The sequence below is a fragment of the Aotus nancymaae genome, unplaced genomic scaffold, assembly GCF_030222135.1.
Source record: "Aotus nancymaae isolate 86718 unplaced genomic scaffold, 86718_ANA_hifiasm-v0.15.2.pri h1tg000019l, whole genome shotgun sequence".
NCBI lineage: Eukaryota > Metazoa > Chordata > Mammalia > Primates > Aotidae > Aotus > Aotus nancymaae.
In genome coordinates, this window is record NW_026988431.1 from 53,231,146 (window position 1) to 53,249,353 (window position 18,208).

The following is an 18,208-nucleotide window of genomic DNA, read 5'->3' on the forward strand; positions in this document are numbered from 1 at the left end:
CATGCACCTGTAATCCCAGCTGCTCAGGAGGCTGAGCAGAATTGCTTGAACCCAGGAGGTAGAGGTTGCAGTGAGCCAAGATCTTGCCACTGCACTCCAGCCTGGGCGACAGAGCAAGACTCTTTCTCAAAAAAAAAAAAAAAAAAAAGAGAACAAGATATTTAAAAAATGAAGCTTTCTTAGTAATTCAATTCCTAGTATGTATAGTGAATGATCACAATTAAGAGTTTATTCCTTAGGGACCAAAATCATCCCAAATAAAGCAATTATCATTAATTTGTAGTAAAATGCTTCAAATTAAAGTTATTTTAATTGTTGCTATGTGCTATAGTTTGGCTGTGTCTCCACCCAAATCTCATCTTGAATTGTAGCTCCCTTAATTCCCACATGTTGTGGGAGGGGCCCGGTGGGAGATAACTGAATCACAGGGTCGGTTCCCCCATACTGTTCTTGTGGTAGTGAATAAGTATCACGAGATCTGACAGTTTTATAAGAAGAAACCCTTTTGCTTGGCTCACATCCTCCCTTCTTGTATGCCACCATGTGAGACGTGACTTTCACCTTCCACCATGATTGTGAGGTCTCCCCAGCCATGTGGAATTGTGAGTCCATTAAACCTCTTTTTCCTCATAAATTACCCAGTCTCGGGTATGTCTTTATCAGCAGCATGAAAACAGACTAATACAATATGTAATAAAGACTAAGTAAAATTCAAAGTGTTCTGTGTAAGTCTACTTAGTGATTACAAGTATTCTGTGCAATGTTTTAATATTTAAGATGATAAAATCAAAACCAAACACATACAATGAGTAGACAAGACTATTTCTAGTATAATAAGTTAGGTTTATCAAAAGTATATTCTTTAATACAAAAGGAGGAAACATGTACCAGTTGGCTCAATCATGGTTCCTAAAGCAAGTTATTAAATTTCTCTATAGTAACTGTTACTACCATAAATTTTTTAGCTTCTTGAATTAGAATACAAGTATGCTTAAAACCCAGGATCAGCATAGTATAATTTTCTAAGGCAATAATTTTAACTTGGAGATCTAGAAGGCAGAAAAATTTTGAATTAATCCTTATAATAAAAATTAGTTTGAAAGATAAGAGTTAACTATGGTAACTGTGAATTACTGCCTTAATTTTTAAGTGAAAAACTAGAGCACTAAATGGTAAAGAATATAAAGGAGACCATTAGTCATCTTTCCTTCATGGAAAAGTCCCTTGATAAGTATTTCTCTGAAACAGAAAAAGAAACCCGCAATAGTTCAGAGACCATCTCTGACACAAGTAATTGACCTCTTGGCAAGCTATTATTGATATTTCCAATAACAAAAGCCTGACCATTTTGCATCCTACACCTCTTACTGTTTTCCTTCATACCTACCCTCAATGCAAGCCACAGTTGTAAAGACTGGCTTCCTCCTTGATAAAGAAAAGTTACACCACTGTCGAAAGTACCTTAAGCAAAACTTAAAAACCCAAGTGCCATTCATGTAAAATATAAAGGTTACCAAATCACATGCTATAAAACTAACTTTCAAGATTAAAAATCTTTGAAAACAGCATCTAAAAGTAACTAATTGCATTTTTAATAAAATGCAAACTTGGCCCCTTATCTTTACCAACTGTCAAACTCTTTTTTTTTTTTGAGTCTGATCTTATTTATTTGTTACTCAAAAAATCTTATTTCTGACTGGATTCAGACTTAGAAGTAGAAGCTCGCAAAGACGAAAGTCTGCGTCTCTTCACGATATGTTCCTGGCACCTCTCTTAAGCCTCCTTCATTCTCTTGGCCAAAAGTTTAGCATATTCTGCAGCCTCTTCCTTATTGTTCTTAGTACGCCGCCGTTTGTGCTGCAGAACGTGTGGAGTAACAAGACGCTGAATCTTGGGTGCTTTAGTCCTAGGTTTCTTACCTTCTTTGTTTAAGGGCTTTCTTACAACATACTGGCGGACATCATCTTCTTTAGAAAGACTGAAAAGTATGCAGATTCTGCCAGCTCTTTTGGGTCCCAGGCGATGAGGCATGGTGGTATCAGTTAGTCCAGGAATATCCTTCTCTCCTTTTTTTTTTTTTTTTTTACAATAACCAAGTTGAGAACGCTCAGATTAGCATCCACAATGCAACCACGAACTGATTTTCTCTTTATTTCTCCAGTTCTCCTTGATCTGTAACAGGAATGCCCCTTACTCAGTAGCAGGCGGACACGGCCATGGGTTAAGACACCCTGCTTCATGGGGAAACCTTGTTTGTCATTCCCACCACTGATTCAGACCACATAACCCTTCCATTCTTCACCCAGTGCATCAGCAGCAACTTCTGTTGCCATACGCTTCTCATAAAAAGTACGAAGTTTGCATTCATCGTCCACTTCAAGGAGCTTCTGGCAGCCAGTGGCTGGGAAGGAGATGTTCAGCTTCACCTTGAAGCAGCTATGTATACGCCTATGAGGCACCATGAAAAAGAGGCTACCAACTGTCAAACTCTTACTCTTCCTTTAAGCCTCAACTTGAGCCTGCCTTTTCTCCAGATTAGGTCCCCTATCATTCTCACTAAACACCGCACTTCTACTTCATAGCATTTTAACAGCATTTTATTTAAAACAATTCTGCAACTCTTCTGTATACATTAGAATGTAGGCCTCCTATAAGGGCAGGAATTGTGTCTAAACTATGGTTATATTCCTGCAATTTAGGCGCAAATTTTAACACAGTAGGCATTTACTTGTCATTGGTTCAATGAACAAATGCCTTTTCAGAAACCAGTGGCTAATACAGACTTTTGTTTTTTTTGAGTTTTTTTAATAACAAAATCTCTGCTTAGGAAAAGGTGTAAAAGGCAAATCTCTCAGAAAATACTCCATTCAGACTGACAACATTCAGATCCCAAGTGAGCCAAAGTGTGTCACAGAGACTAAGCTTGAACTGTGAAGCATTCCAGCAAACTAAAGCAATTGAGCAACAGTGAAGATGACATTCACTGCAGATAAATTCAAGTGAGTGCATGTTGGCAAGACTTTACAACTTTACCCTACACCTACAGAAAGCTCTGAAGTCATACAGAAACCATCCAAGAAAAACAAACGTGTTTTTTACAGTATTTCAGTGATGTCAGAATTCACAATGAAGGAATAAACAGAATAACACTTTGTAGGAAATACAATTTGAGCAGTGGACATACATTTCATCTGGATTTAATATTACTGGAGCTATTAAATTGTTTAAGTAGCAAAATTAGTCCTAAAACACAATCTAACTTTTCTCTCCAAACCCCATCCTGTATTTGCAAAAAGCTAGGAAACAACTCTAAGAATGCATTTAGGGACCAAAAGCTCAACTTTCTTTAGAATGAGAATATTCACAACATTGTAAACAAAATGTCATTTCTTAATCTTATATAAAATGGAAGCAGGCCAAGGCAGGTGGATCACTTGAGGCCAGGAGTTTGAGACCAGCCTGGCCAACATGGTAAAACCCTGTATCTACTAAAAATACAAAAACTAGTCAGGCATGGTGGCGTCCACCAGTTATCCCAGCTACTCAGGAGGCTAAGGCACAAGATGGCGTGACTACACTCCAGCCTAGGTGACAGAGCAAGACTCTGTCTCAAAAATAAATAAATAAATAAAAAGGAAGCAAAAGTCATAGTTCATATCAAAGTTACTGCTATCATATGTATACTTTTCAGACAAAAATTTGTGGATAACTTAAAGATCACAGAAGTCAAAACCTACTCTCAGACTACACTTTCCTCACTAATGTATTTATTAAAAACTTATTTTAGGCAACAAATTCAAGAGAAACCAGAACTAAAAAATAACTTTGTAAGGCCAGGAACTTTCTGACTCTGGTTGCTGCCTGAGAAGTAAACTATACAGGTGGGCCAGGTGCGGTGGCTCACACCTGTAATTCCGGCACTTTGGGAGGCCGAGGTGGGAGGATCACTTGAAGCCAGGAGTTCAAGACCAACCTGGGCAACACTGTGAGACCCCATCTCTACAAAAAATTAAACATTAGTAGGGCACAGTGATAAACGCCTATAGTCCCAGCTACTCGGGAGGCTGAGGCAGGAGGATCATTTGAGCCCAAGAAATTGAGACTGCAGTGAGCCACAACTGTGCCACTGTACTCCAGCCCAGGCAACAGAGCAAGACCCTGTCTTTTAAGAAAAAGAGAAAAAGAAAAAAAAACAAGATATACGTGGCTATCATGCTTAGAGGCTAGTACTTTCAGAAACCAGTATGAAATTTTATGCAGCAGAAATTTTCCACAACCAGCCTAGGCTTCTGAGGGGAAGAAAAAGAGCAAAAACTTTACCTATGTATATTTTCTAGAATGAACATCTTGGATTTAGCTATACTGTATGTAGGTTTCCAAACAGTAAAAACATCAATAACACTGGAAACTACAAGACAATGAAAGTAATGCCTTTGATATTCTCAGGGGAAAAAAATGGCTTCCAAAATGGAAAATAAAATTCTATACCTAGAAAAAAAAAATCAATCCTTTTTGATAAAAAAAGTTTGACATATAAGGTCTCAAAAACGGAACAACCTTCTGCCAACTCTTTCTAAAGAATCTACTGCAGGGAAAAAAGAAAAGCAAGAATGTTCACCAGCATAATGGTGAAATAAAGTCCAGGACAACTGTGAAAGCCTAGAGAAGAATCGCCCCAGAAGAGGAAGACAGACCCTGAAGACAGATCTTTAAGTAAATAAATGGAACTGACAGAATATTTCATGTGTCTGAAACACATTGAGCAGTAACTAAATTTAGGGGAAAAAAGTGATAGAATCATGAAAGACAGGAAAGATTAATATTATACTATAGGACTCAGCTGTCATAGCAATAGTCATAATATTGTAAATATCAAATACTGATTTTGCCAAAGAGTGACAAAATTATATTGAGGGGGAAAATAAGGGAAGGAAACAGTTTAAGAACTAAAACTTAATTTTTCCTTATAAGAAAGTCAATACATACTTAAAAAATAAAGAAATCACAAAAAATAAATATCTAGAAATATAGAAGAAATGCCATAAGAAATGTTAAAAAAGATAAAAGTGACTGCTTCTAGAGAGCAATAATCTGTTTTTCATTATAAATTATGGTTTTACTTTTAACTATTAAGCAATTAAAAATATAACAAAATTTTAAAGAACTAAAGATAATCCTACAAGAATCCACAGAGAAAAGAAGGATGAAAAAAGGAAAACAAAACCAAAGGTCTCAGAATTCTCCTTTGGGAGGCTCATTTCCAAAATTGGAATGGCCACAATAATTATCTCCCACATGTGCTGTCCTATAATGTGAGTTTGCTGCTACTCCCTATGCATGAAGAGATGAAATCAATTCTCCCCCTATTAGAATGTGTGTGGGCCATGTGACTGCTTTGACCAATAGGATACAGTGTAAGTGATGCTGTAGTTCTAGGTACAGCCCTTAACTAACTTGGCAGGTTGCTGCCTCAGAGCCACAAACTGCTATGTAGGAAGTCCAGACTACTTTGCTGAAGAGACAGGCCAAGTAGAAGGGCAAGGAGTTGCCAGACAGATGAATGAAAAAGACGTCTTGAACATCAGGCCAGCCGAACTTTCAGATGTTTGTTACACAGCAGGAAATAACCAGAACATCACCTGCAACAAGGAATGCTAGAAGACAATGTAGCAATGTCCACAAGGTCTAGAAGGACAAGGATATGAGCCGAGAATTCTGTACATAGCCAAGACATAATTTATTCATGTGATAAACAACAGAAATACTCTCAGTAGAATCTGCAGAGTTAAAAAAAAGATATGGGCAGAGCTGACACCACACACTTTCCTCACAAAACCAAAAAGAACATAAAATGAGAATTCAACTTTTAAAAGGGAAAAAAACGGGGAAAAGTGGAAAAAAAGAATAAAGATAGGCCTGATATGGTGACTCACACCTGTAATCCCAGCACTTGGGAAGGCCAAAGTGGGAGGATCATTTGAGCACAGCGGTTTGAGACCAGCCCTAGCAACACAGTGAAACCCCATCTCTACAAAAAATAAAGAACTCAGCTAAGCATAGTGGCACACGCCTATTAGTCCTAGCTACTCAGGAGGCTGAGGAGGATGGATTGCTTGAGCCTGGGAGGTCCAGGCTGCAGTGAGCCTTGATCCATGGTCGTACCACTGCATTCTAGCCTAAACTACAGAGCTAGATTTTGTCTTTAAAAAAAAAAAGAAGACAGAAAAATGGAAGATGATAATGAACTAGAAAACTTAAATTGCTAAAACTAGCCAGGTGTGGTGGCTCACGCCTGTAATCCCAGCACTTTGGGAGGCCGAGGCAGGCGGATCACGAGGTCAAGAGATCGAGACCATCCTGGCCAACATGGTGAAACCCCATCTCTATTAAAAACACAAAAAATTAGCTAGGCATGGTAATGCATGCCAATAATCCCAGCTACTGGGGAGGCTGAGGCAGGAAAATCACTTAAACCCGGGAAGCAGAGGTTACAGTGAGCCAAGATCGCACCACTGCACTCCAGTCTGAATGACAGAGCAAGACTCTATCAAAAAAAAAATTGCTAGAACTGATAAATCCAAAAGATGGCTCTTTTTGAGACGGAATCTTGCTCTGTAACCAGGGCTAGAATGCAGTGGTGTGATGAAGGTTCACTGCAGCCTCAACTTCCCAGGCTCAAACAATCCTCCCAGCTTAGCCTTCCAAGTAGCTGGAACTACAGGTGCATGTCAACACATATGCCTAATGTTTTTACGCTTTGTAGAGATAGGGTCTCACTACAGGCTGGTCTCAAAATCCTGGTCTCAAGAGATCCTCTCGCCTCAGCCTCCCAAAGTGCTAAGAATATGGTTGTGAGCCACCATGACTGGTCTAAGAGTTGGTTCTTTAAGTAAATAAACAAGCCATTAGCTCATCTGTGATAAGCAGCCTCTAAAATGGCCCCCAATGACCTACACTTCCTGGATACTCTTGAAATCTCCTCTTCCTTAAAGTGTGGACTAGACCCTACTCAACTGTTCCAGAATACAAATATGAAAAGTTTGCTAATTGTTTTGAAGACAGTATAACACGATACCAAAACCTGAGATAATACAAATTAAAAATGGACCAATTTCAAAAATGGACACTGATGTAAAATTCTAAATACAATGTTAGCAAAAATACAGGAGTACATTTAAAACAACACTGTACCATGACTAAGTAAGGTTTACAGAAATATAAAGTTAATTCGCTAACAGAAAATCTATTAATATAATTCACTCAGTTCAATGGGAAAAAAATTTACAATCACACACATGTGAAAAAGCATATAATATCAAAACCAATAAGCAGTCCACAAAGACAGAAAGTAAAATGGTAGTTGCTAAGGCTTGAGAGCAGGGAATATGCTGAGTTACTGTTTAATGCAGGGGTCCCAAACCCTCCCTACCCACCCCACACCCCTGCCATGGTGGTGGGCAAGCCCGCCTGAACGCCACCTCCTGCCAGATCAGTGGCTTCATTAGATTCTCATAAGAGTGTGAACCCTACTGTAAACCACGCATGCGAGGGATCTAGGTTGTGGACTCATTGTGAGAATCTAACTAATGCCTGATGATATGCAATGGAACAGTTTTATCACAAAACCATCCACCACCCACCCGACCTCTGTCCATGGAAAAACCGTTTTTGACAAGACTGGTCCCTGGTGCCAAAAGGTTGAGGACTGCTGGTTTAATGGGTACACAGTTTTCAGTTTGGGGAAGATGAAAAAGTTCTGGAGATAGTGGTGATAGTTACAAAACAATCTGAATGTATTTAATACCACCAAACTGCATACTCATAAAGATAACAATGTGGTGGCTCATGCTTGTAATCTCAGCACTTTGGGAGGCCAAGGCGGGCAGATCACAAGGTCAGGAGTTCGAGACCATCCTGGCCAACATGATGAAATCCCGTCTCTACTAAAAATACAAAAATTAGCTGGGAGTAGTGGCACACGCCTGTAGTCCCAGCTACTTGGGAGGCTCAGGCAGAAGAATTGCTTGAACCCAGGAGGCAGAGGTTGCAGTGAGCAGAGATCATGCCACTGCACTGCAGCCTGGCGCCTGGCGACTGAACGAGACTCTGTCTCAAAAAAAAAAAAAGATTAAGATGTAAATTTTATGTTAAGTATATTTTACACAATAAAAAAAAACTTTAAAAAAATTTTAAGTATCTTCCCTATTATCCAGTCTTTCTTTTGCTAAATGAATTTGAATCAATTTACACTATTTTGTCTTTAAAAAGCAAAAAAGCAAAATAATCGATGTAAAATGTATTTTCCTCTAGTGAGTACTAAGCCCGTGTGAAAACCAGCACTTCAAGATTTCCTGCTTCTCTTTTAAGTCACCAAGAAATATGAATATAAAAAAAGAATCTTCTCAGAAAGAAACCTGACTAAATCACTCTATTTATAAATTATTTCACTAATGTCTAGTTTGTTTAAGTGTCAAAAACAAATACATTTCTGAATTTCCAAACTTTTTATTAAGTCTTTCTCCAGAGGGCCAATTCACTAGGGAGCCTCCATGATGTCTAACTGGTATATTAGGTAACAAACAGTATAACAGATGATGAATTAAATAGCACCAAAAATATAATTACCCAGTCTCCTGTATAAACCAGTTTTTAAGTTTTAATTCACTAATGCTTTCCTGCCTTTCAGCTCTAAACATGAACGGCTATAAAACGTTCATTACATTTTACAACCTCTGAAAAGAAAATGTATTTACTACAGTATAGAATTCGATGACTTGCCCAAAGACTTCTAGTGAGTCAGCTTTAAGTATAGGAAAATTCAAGTGGTGCCACCACCCAAACTGAGGCTCACATCTTTGTGGCCCTAAAGAAGAAACACATGTCATGCAATTCAAGCCTTACTTAAGAAATAACTACAACTGCACTACTGATATACATATATAGGATTTTTTTTTAACATTGTTCCAGAAAGTCTGAGAAACAAGATTTTAAACAAATAATCTTGTCACATATAAATATACAAATATAATGAGAGGGCACCAAAACTTTTTCAAATTAAAAAAAAAAAAACTATGGCCAGCTGATTTTAACTATTAATTCAGTTTAACCAGTGATTGACTTGAGAAGTTGAGGCTTTAATTGCTTTTGTTATACCTTTCAAAGTAAAAATATATCCAGTGGAAAATACTCAGCAACGTGTTTGGTGAAAGGCAATGTCAAAACTAACATTACCTAAACTCAAAATTTCGTCTTGCCAAATTAAATGGCTACTTACTCTACCAACAGAATGTTTTTTCCAGACTTTTAAATTTCACCTAATACTTTAAATCATACACTCTGTAAGAACTTAATTAAAATGTTTTCCATAGTCACTTAATGTCTCAGAACTTACCTACTTCGCCGATCTCCTGGTTTGGGGACTGAATGCACTATCTTCTCCAAGTCTTCCAGAATCCTTTATTCTTATTCTAAAATTAAAATAATGTTATCTTTAATGTTTTCGATTTATTGTCTCATGTCATAAAAATCGTTGTTAGTTCACTGTCTTTGATGTTTATCTTCACTGTGTCTCACTGTTTTCAAAAAAGTCACAAATACCAACAGTTGCTGGAGCTGAAGTGGAGGTATCGACAGTACCTTGAAAATCCCAACTCTATGAACTAACACACTGTCACGAAGGACCTCTTTTTGCAATGTCAAATAGCTTATGAGCTCTCGACAATATTAACCAACAATGGTGATGGCAGAACCAATACTCACGGTCATTTTAGAGTGCTTAAAATTAACTGCAAGATAAAAGTATCCATAGGAGTAAAAGACTTTGCCAGCTCAAAATTAAAACTGATTTAATATAGTCTGCTCATCTCTGTTCTGCCATTTCAATGCTGTGGGACCTTGGGTCAGATGTACCTAACGCACCTCAAAATTGAGGCTTCACATCTGTAAAATGGGCATAACTGCACCTAACCCAGTTAAGTCCTGCGAGCACCTCGCACAAAGGGGCTCAAAATGGCAGTACTCTTCCCTTCCCCTTCTCGAAGCTCCACTCTCCCAGGCCTCCCTCCTAAAGCGTCTCCGCCTCGGCGCCCGCCCGGCCGCCAACACCCGCGGGGCTGACCGACTCGGCAGCGTCCGCTCATTTGACCCTCTCCACCAGAGAGGCCTCCTCCCTCACAGGAACCCAGCTCCAGAGTGGAGGGGCAGGAAAGGAGTTCCCCGAACTCCCGTGTGGGACACGACGGAATGAGTGCAGGACCCGAGCCACCCCCCTCCATCGTCACGCCCCCAGGATTCCCCGCCAAACACACTGGGCACACCAGCCTGTGCTCCAGGTAAAGAAAAAAGACTCAGAGCCGCCTTCTCGGATTCGAATAAAAGGTTCTTAGACTCACCGCGGGGAGGAAGCGGACCAGGCGACTCCACAGCACCGAAAATGCGCCAAGACCGCCCGGCAGACGCTGAGAGTCGCCCCGAGGCTCCGCCCTCCTCTACCCCGAAGGGCTTCAGGTGCCCAGACGGGGCGGGGCCTCGCGGCGCACGCGCAGGCTGCAGGCAACATTCAACTGTGTGGCGTCGGCCAATGGGAACGATTGCTGGGCTTGTTCGAAAGTAAACGGCGGACGGCGCGGCCCGAGGCTGGTGGCAGGGGTCGGCTCGAGACTGGCTCCCAGCTTTCCGCGCCTGCGTGCTAGGCGCTGGCCGCGTCTCGGAAACTTGCGTAGGCGGCTCTCTAGCCCGTGGGGAGCTTCGGCCGGCGGGCTTCTTGAACTGGGGTTCCGCCTGGGGAATCCGGATGGCACCGATGGTCGGGGCGAGAGACGGGATCTAGCACGGGCCAAGGCACAGCGCCGGCGGCCGGCGGTTTCTGGGGAACTTTTACTTGGAGCCACATGGGCATGGCCTGCTGCTAGGCTATGGAGCGCAGGGTCTTCCCTCGTAGCCTCACAGACCCGCTGCTCCGGGAAGTCGCCACGCGTCCTTGGGGGCATACCCACACCTGTCTCCAGCACCCTCCGCCGCTCAGCTGTTTGCTTTTGTTACGAGTTCCGGAGACCTGACTCACCCGAGCACTGGGATGAGCACAAGAGAAGGGGCTTGGGAGCGCTCTTTGTACTCGAAGAACTCCAAGAGCGAGTGGGAAACCCCGGACTGGGGTGGGTGGATCCCTGCGTCTCTTCCTGGCCTTCGTCCTCTTCTCACGTTTTTCCACTTCATGAAAGTATTGTCTAGAGATGAGAGCTGTCCAACTCAACACTTCCAACTTCAAGTTCCTGCTTCACCTCTCTGACTCCCTAGAGTTAGAAAACATACAGCTCAGTGGTCCCTTTCCCTTTTTTTCTTGAGAAACTTTATTCAGCTTTATCTCAAGACATCACCACTTCCCTCTCCTGTCAACCTTAAATAGTGAGGTTTAGGAAATATGATTAAGTATAGCGTTTATTCCAGCGTCAGGCTTGCGGGTAGCCACCCAGGAAACACCAGCTCCAAATGGGGTCAGCATTCCAAAGTGAAGTTAAGGTTTCACTTAGGTGGGCAGAGACAAATTTTAGCAGGATTTCATTTTCATAACAGACCAGTGCATACTTAGGTATTTGGTAGGTTACAGATTGCTATATTCCAAGAAAGGGTACTCTGTTATTCCGTGAGGGGGGCTTGTGATCTCGGGGTTGTATCTCTGGTATGGTTTGGTCCTATTATAATTATTTACAGAAACAAAAGGCAGACGTTGCAGATGCCTGCTACTTGACTCAGGCTGTAGCCGCATTCCTCTCAAGCTCAAAATAAAGCTCCAACAGCTTTAAGTTTGAATTATTGAATTTCACACAACTATACTTAAGTCATTTTGTTTACTAATGTGCTACATAAAGATACGGGTTCTAAACCAGGTGCGGTGGCTCACGCCTGTAATCCCAGCACTTGGGAGGCCGAAGCCGGTGGATCACCTGAGGTCAGGAGTTCGAGACCAGCGTGGCCAACATGGCAAAACTCCGTCTCTTCTAAAAATATATATATATATAAATTAGCCAGTCGTGATGGTAGGCACCTGTAATCCAGCTACTTGGGAGGATGAGGCAGGAGAATTGTTTGAACCCGGGATGCAGAGGTTGCAGTGAGCGGAGATCACGCCACTGCATTCCAGACAAAAAAAAAAAAAAAAAAAAAAAAAAAAGCTATGGACTCTATATACTGCATATTGCAGTACATTCAGGTCTTAGGTTTTATTCAGTAAGTTACAGAAAATATTAAACAAGGATATAAAGCAAAAATAAGGCAATATTAGTGAGGCCTTAGTCAATCTCAGATATATTCACCAATTCAGCTCCTAAAAAGTTGCTTATGAAGTGTGAATTGTAGTGATAGCTACTGTTTCATGGTGGTGAATATTTGCTTTGGCTTTATGTATATTTTCTATTTAAACACGGGAGTCATCCTGATGGACATCTTTCTAACTTCCTGTCAAAACGACATGTGGGACAGGTATGGTGGCTCGTGTGTGTAATCCCAGCACTTTGGGAGGCCAAAGTGGAAGAATTACTTGAGCCTAAGAGTTTGAGAGCAGTCTGGGTCACAAAGTGAGAACCCATCTCTACAAAAAATAAAATAATTAGCCGGAGTGGTAGTTTACACCTGTAGTCCCAGCTGCTTGGGAGATTGAGGCAAGAGGATTGCTTGAGCCTGGGAAATCAGGGCCACAGTGAGTTATGATCACACCACTGCACTCTAGCCTGGGCAGCAGAGTGAGACCCTGTCTCAAAAACAAAAAACCCAACTTATTGTGAATTATCTTTATCTTTAGAAATAGCTGTAAATGTACTGTATTTCTATAAAATTATTGTCTTTAAAAATGTAATTGCTTCTGGAATTGAATTAATATGGCTGTTTTTGAGCTATAATATTTTTCACCTGTTTTCCCCTCTGCTTTCTTACCTCAAGACAGTTATGTATGTAGCAAGAAAGCAGAAGGACCTCTCACTATACTTACTGGCTATAGTTCCCAAAAAGCCTAAGCCAGAGAGGAAAATAATATTTGAAGGAAGAGGTCGAATGCTTGAGAGGAGCAGAAATATCTTACCAAAAAATAGAGATGACTCGGGTCCTGGTAGGGAGAAACTATATAACACTGAAAAGGAAGAGTTACATCTGTGCCTCCAGGGAGTCTGACTTAGAGGCCCATGGGTTCCCAACCCTGCCAAAGGTTCAAGATTTCTGTAGCCCAGCATGAATTTGGGGGTTGAGGAGGCTGGAATGCTGTAGAGAACCACAGGAGCCTACAAAAACAATGGTGGCCTCAGTGGTGGCAGTCAACTTGACATACTTGGTTTTGTGTACTGTAATTAACATACTCTACAAAAGATAATGTTTTCCTGGGAAGTTGGGATGGGGGAACATTCAAAGGCAGGAGTACATGCTTCAAATCTATAACCCTAAAACTCAGGTAAGAAGTTGCTCAGCCACCCAAAAAAAAGGTGGGAAGAGGACAGTTCAGCTGCTTGGGGTCTTTTTTTTTTTTTGAGACCGAGTCTTGCTCTGTGGCCCAGGCTGGAGTGCAGTGGAGCGATCTCAGCTTACTACCACCTCCGCCTCCCAGGTTCAAGTGATTCTTCTGCCTCAGCCTCCCAAGTAGCTGGGATTACAGGCGCGTACCACTGCGCCCAGCTAATTTTTGTATTTTTAGTAGAGATGGGGTTTCACCATGTTGGCCAGACTGGTCTTGAACTCCTGACCTCAAGTGATCCGCCCACCTCCGCCTACCAAAGTGCTGCAATTAAAGACTTGAGCCATCACACCCAGCCTTACTTCCAGTAATTTTTTTGATAGAATGTTGGAAAGGGATAAATGATGATAAAGATTTGCAATTATTACCAGGTGTAGAAGAGGCGGCAATATAACATTAATTTTATGACAACCAGGCCGAGCATGGTGGCTCACACCTGTTATGCCAGCACTTTGGGAGACGGAGGCAGGCGGATCACTTGAGCTCAGGAGTTCAAGACCAGTCTGGCCAACATGGTGAAACCCCATCTCTACTAAAAATATAAAAAATTAGCTGGGCGTGGTAGCATGCACTGTAGTCCCAGCTACTCAGGAGGCTGAGGTAGGAGAATCGTTTGAAGCCGGGAGGTGGAGATTGCAGTGAGCTGAAATTGTGCACTCCAGTCTGGCGACCGAGCGAGACTCTGTCTCAAAAAGTAAATTAATAAATTGGAAAATACTGTGGATGTTTGAATAATTCAAAAAACTCACAGATGAATGGTGTAGCCTAAAAATACCAAAAATAAGAAAAAGGTTTGTCACAAATGCACAAAATATATGTAGATACTAGTTTACTTTATCATTTACTACCATAAAATAAACACAAATCTATTATAAAAAGTTAAAACTTACCAAAACTTACACATACAGACTATACATAGCATCATTCAAAGTTGAGAGAATTGTAAAGATGCAACATTAAATCATAACTGCATAAAATGAACTATAGCACACACAGTACTACCCTGATAGCTTCACCGCACCCTCTTGCTATTGCAGTGAGCTCATGTTGTATCTGCTTAAAACGTCGTGTGACCTTAATCATCTCCGCATGAGCAGTTCATCTCCCTAGTAAATCGCTTACTGTGGTAAAAAATGTTCTCATGTATTTTTCATTGTGTTTAGTGCAATACTGTAAACCTTGAATAACACCATGGGACCCACACAGAGTGTCACTAATGATGCTGGAAGCACTCCCAAGAAGCAGAGAAAAGTCATGACATTACAAGTAAAAGTTGAATTGCTTAATACGTACCATTGAGTGAGGTCTGAAGCTGGGATTACCCACATTTCCAGTTAAACAAATCCAGCATAAAGACCACTATTAAATAAAAAAGAAAAGGAAAGGAAATTTTCCTGGCATGGTGGCTAATGCCTGTAATCCCAGCACTTTGGGAGGCTGAGGCAGGTGGACCACCTGAGGTCAAGAGTTAAAGACCAGCCTGACCAACATGGAGAAAACCATCTCTACTAAAAATACAAGGTTAGCCGGGTGTGGTGGTGCATGCCTGTAATCCCAGCTACTCAGGAGGCTGAGGCAGGAGAATTGCTTGAACCCGGGAAGTGGAGGTTGCGGTGAGCCGAGATTGCACCATTGCACTCCAGCCTGGGCAACAAGAGTGAAACTCTGTCTCAAACAAAAAAAAAAAAAAGAAAGAAAAGGAAATTTATGAAAGTGTCACTATAGCTATGCCAGCAGGCACAAAAACCTTGCACTTCTTGCAAAATACTTTATCTCATATTGAAAATGCAGCTTTTATATAGGTATAGGATTGCTATAAGAAAGGCATACCAATAGACTCTAATATGATTCAAGAAGAAGAAAAATCACAATATGAAAACTTAAAGCAAAAGGAAGGTAAAAGATCTAAAGCTGGAAAACAACACCAGCAATGGATGGTTTGATAATTTTAGAAAGAGATTTGGCTTTTAAAATGTCAGGCAGGCAGGTCATGAGGTCAGGAGTTCGAGACTAGCCCGGCCAACATGGTGAAATCCTGTCTCTACTAAAAACACAAAATTAGCCAGGCATGGTGGCACATGCCTGTAGTCCCAGTTACTCAGCAGGCTGAGACAGGAGAATCACTTGAACCGAGGAGGCGGAGGTTGCAGTGAGCTGAGATCGCACCACTGCACTCTAGCCTGGGTAACAGAGTGAGACTCCGTCTTAAAATAAAATGAAATAAAATAAAATAGAATATCAGGATAACAGGAGAAGCAGCTTCTGCTGACCAAGAGGCAGCAGATGAGTTCCTAGATGCCATTAAGAAAATCATTAAAGCTGAGTACCATGGGTCTCACCTGTGGGAAACTGAGGCAGGAGAATAACCAGGAGTTTGAGATCAACCTGGGCAATAAGATGAGACTCTGTCTAAAAAAATGAATAAAAACAAATCATTGAGGAGGAAGGATATCTGCCTGAATAGGTTTTTAATACAGATGAAACTGCCCTATTATGGAAAAAAAAAAGCCACAAAGAACATTTATTAGTAAGGAAGAGAAATGAGCACCAGGATTTAAGGCAAGAAGGTATAGGCTAACTCTAGTGTTTTGTGTTTTATGCAAATGCCATCAGATGTATGATCAGGACTGCCATTATCTAGAAGGCTGCCGATCCCCGAGCCTTGAAGAGAAAAAATAAACACCAGCTGCCAGTCTTGGTGTACAAAAGAGTTGGACAAGGAGAACCCTTTTTCTGGATTGGTTCCATTGATGCTGTGTCCCTAAAGTCAAGGAGTATCTTGCCAGTAATGGACTGCCTTTTAAAGTTCTTTTGATATTGGATACCCAGAACCCCAATACTGAAGGTGTGAAAGTGGTCTACTTGCCCCCAAACACAAAGTCTCTAAATCAGCCTCTAGGTCAGAGAGTCATAAGAACCTTTAAGCTCTTACATACACATGGAACCCTGCGGAAAGGAAGAGAACCCCAATAGAGAAAACACATGAAACTCTGGAAGGATTAGACCATTGAAGATGGCATCATCTGTTTTCTTCAGCAGGAATTTATTGTTTTGGGTTTGCTAACTTATATGTAACTTGTTCTGTCATAAATTCAGTTATTACAACTGGTTCTGTCATAAATCCAGTGAAATCATACCCAACATCTGGACATGTTGTGATGTTGGGTATGACTTCACATGTCCAGATGTTGGGCATGATTTCACTGGATTTATGACAGAACCAATCAAGGAAATCATAAAAGAGATTGTGAATATGGCAAAAAAAGTGGAGGGTGGGAGAGAGATCCAAGATGGCCGATTACTAGCAGCTCAGGATTGTAGCTCCCAGTGAAAGTGCAGAGAACGAGAGGACGCCACACTTTCAGATGAATTTTTGTTGCTCACGGACCAGGAGATTCCCAGCAGAGGAGCCCCATGGGTCACCAGGGCGACCCCTGTGGCCGATGCAGCGGTTTTGCTGGCGCCTCGGCACGGCAGTTCTTGGTGCAGAGTAAACGGGACTGGGTCCCCTTCTGGTCGACGTTTGGAGCTCCGGGAAGGCAGAGTCGTCCATTCAGCTGATTGAAAAAGGGACTCAAGAGGGAAGCCAGACCAGAGATTCCTGGGCAGAAAAGCACCATGAATCTTAATGCCTCTGTGTTAGCTGGCGCAGTGGGTTGCTCAGATTCCAGCGCTGGGAATCAACAAGTTGGACGTCCACTCAGAGACCTAATTTGAAAGTCGGTAATTACAAAGACGACGGGTGGATACATTTACAATGATGGGAAGAAACCAGCGTAAAAAGCCTGAGAATACCCAAAATCAGAACGCCTCTCCCTCTACAGGGGATCACAGTTCCTCATCAACAGAGGAACAAGGCCTGATGGAGAACAAGTGTGTTCCATTAACAGAATTAGGCTTCAGAAGGTGGATAATAAGAAACTTCTGTGAGTTAAAAGAACATGTTCTAGCCCAATGTAAAGAAACTAAGCACCTTGAAAAAAGGTTTGATGAAATCCTAACAAGAATAGACAATTTAGAGGAATATACGTGAATTAATGGAACTGAAGAATACAATACAAGAATTTCGTGAAGTATGCACAGGTTTTAATAGTCGAATTGATCAAGCAGAAGAAAGGCTATCAGAGGTTGAAGACCAACTTAATGAAATGAAACGAGAAGACAAGATCAGAGAAGAAAGAGTAAAAAGGAATTAGCAAAGTCTCCAAGAAATATGGGACTATGTGAAAAGACCTAATTTACGTTTGATAGGCATAACTGAATGTCATGAAGAGAATGAATCCAAGCTGGAAAATATTATTCAGGATATTATACCTAGTAAGGCAGGACAATACTCAACTCCAGGTAATAGAGAGAACACCACAAATATATTCCTCAAGTAGAGCAACCCCAAGAAACATAATCGTTAGATTCACCAGGGTTGAAATAAAGAGAAAATTCTAAGGGCAGCTAGAGAGAAAGGTCAGGTTACCCATAAAGGGAAGCCTATCAGACTCACAGAAACTCTCAGCAGAAACCCTACAAACTAGAAGAGAGTGGGGGTCAATATTCAATATCCTCAAAGAAAAGAATTTTCAACCCAGAATCTCATATCCAGCCAAACTAAGCTTCATAAATGAAGGAAAAATAAAATTTTTCACGAACAAGCAAGCACTCAGAGATTTCATCACCACCAGGCCTGCTTTACAAGAGTTTCTGAAAGAAGCATTACAC

At 41.2% G+C, this 18,208-nt stretch overlaps 1 protein-coding gene and 1 pseudogene across 3 annotated transcripts in view; both read right to left on the reverse strand.

Moving 5' to 3' along the window:
* TRIM59 (tripartite motif containing 59) overlaps positions 1-10,481 on the reverse strand; it is a 33,008-nt gene extending 22,527 nt beyond the window's left edge. For 2 of the 3 annotated variants that reach the window (XR_010343486.1, XM_012447343.3), the window contains exons 1-2: positions 10,392-10,481; positions 9,392-9,467 (exon numbers count right to left, since the gene is read on the reverse strand). The gene's annotated coding sequence lies outside the window, so the exon portion shown is untranslated. Of the gene's footprint in view, positions 1-1,919; positions 2,005-9,391; positions 9,468-10,391 lie in introns of those variants that run through there. The other variant, XR_010343487.1, reaches the window with a different exon arrangement.
* Positions 135-2,240, reverse strand: LOC135275845 (small ribosomal subunit protein eS6-like; annotated as a pseudogene).
* Positions 10,482-18,208: the final 7,727 nt, after the last annotated feature.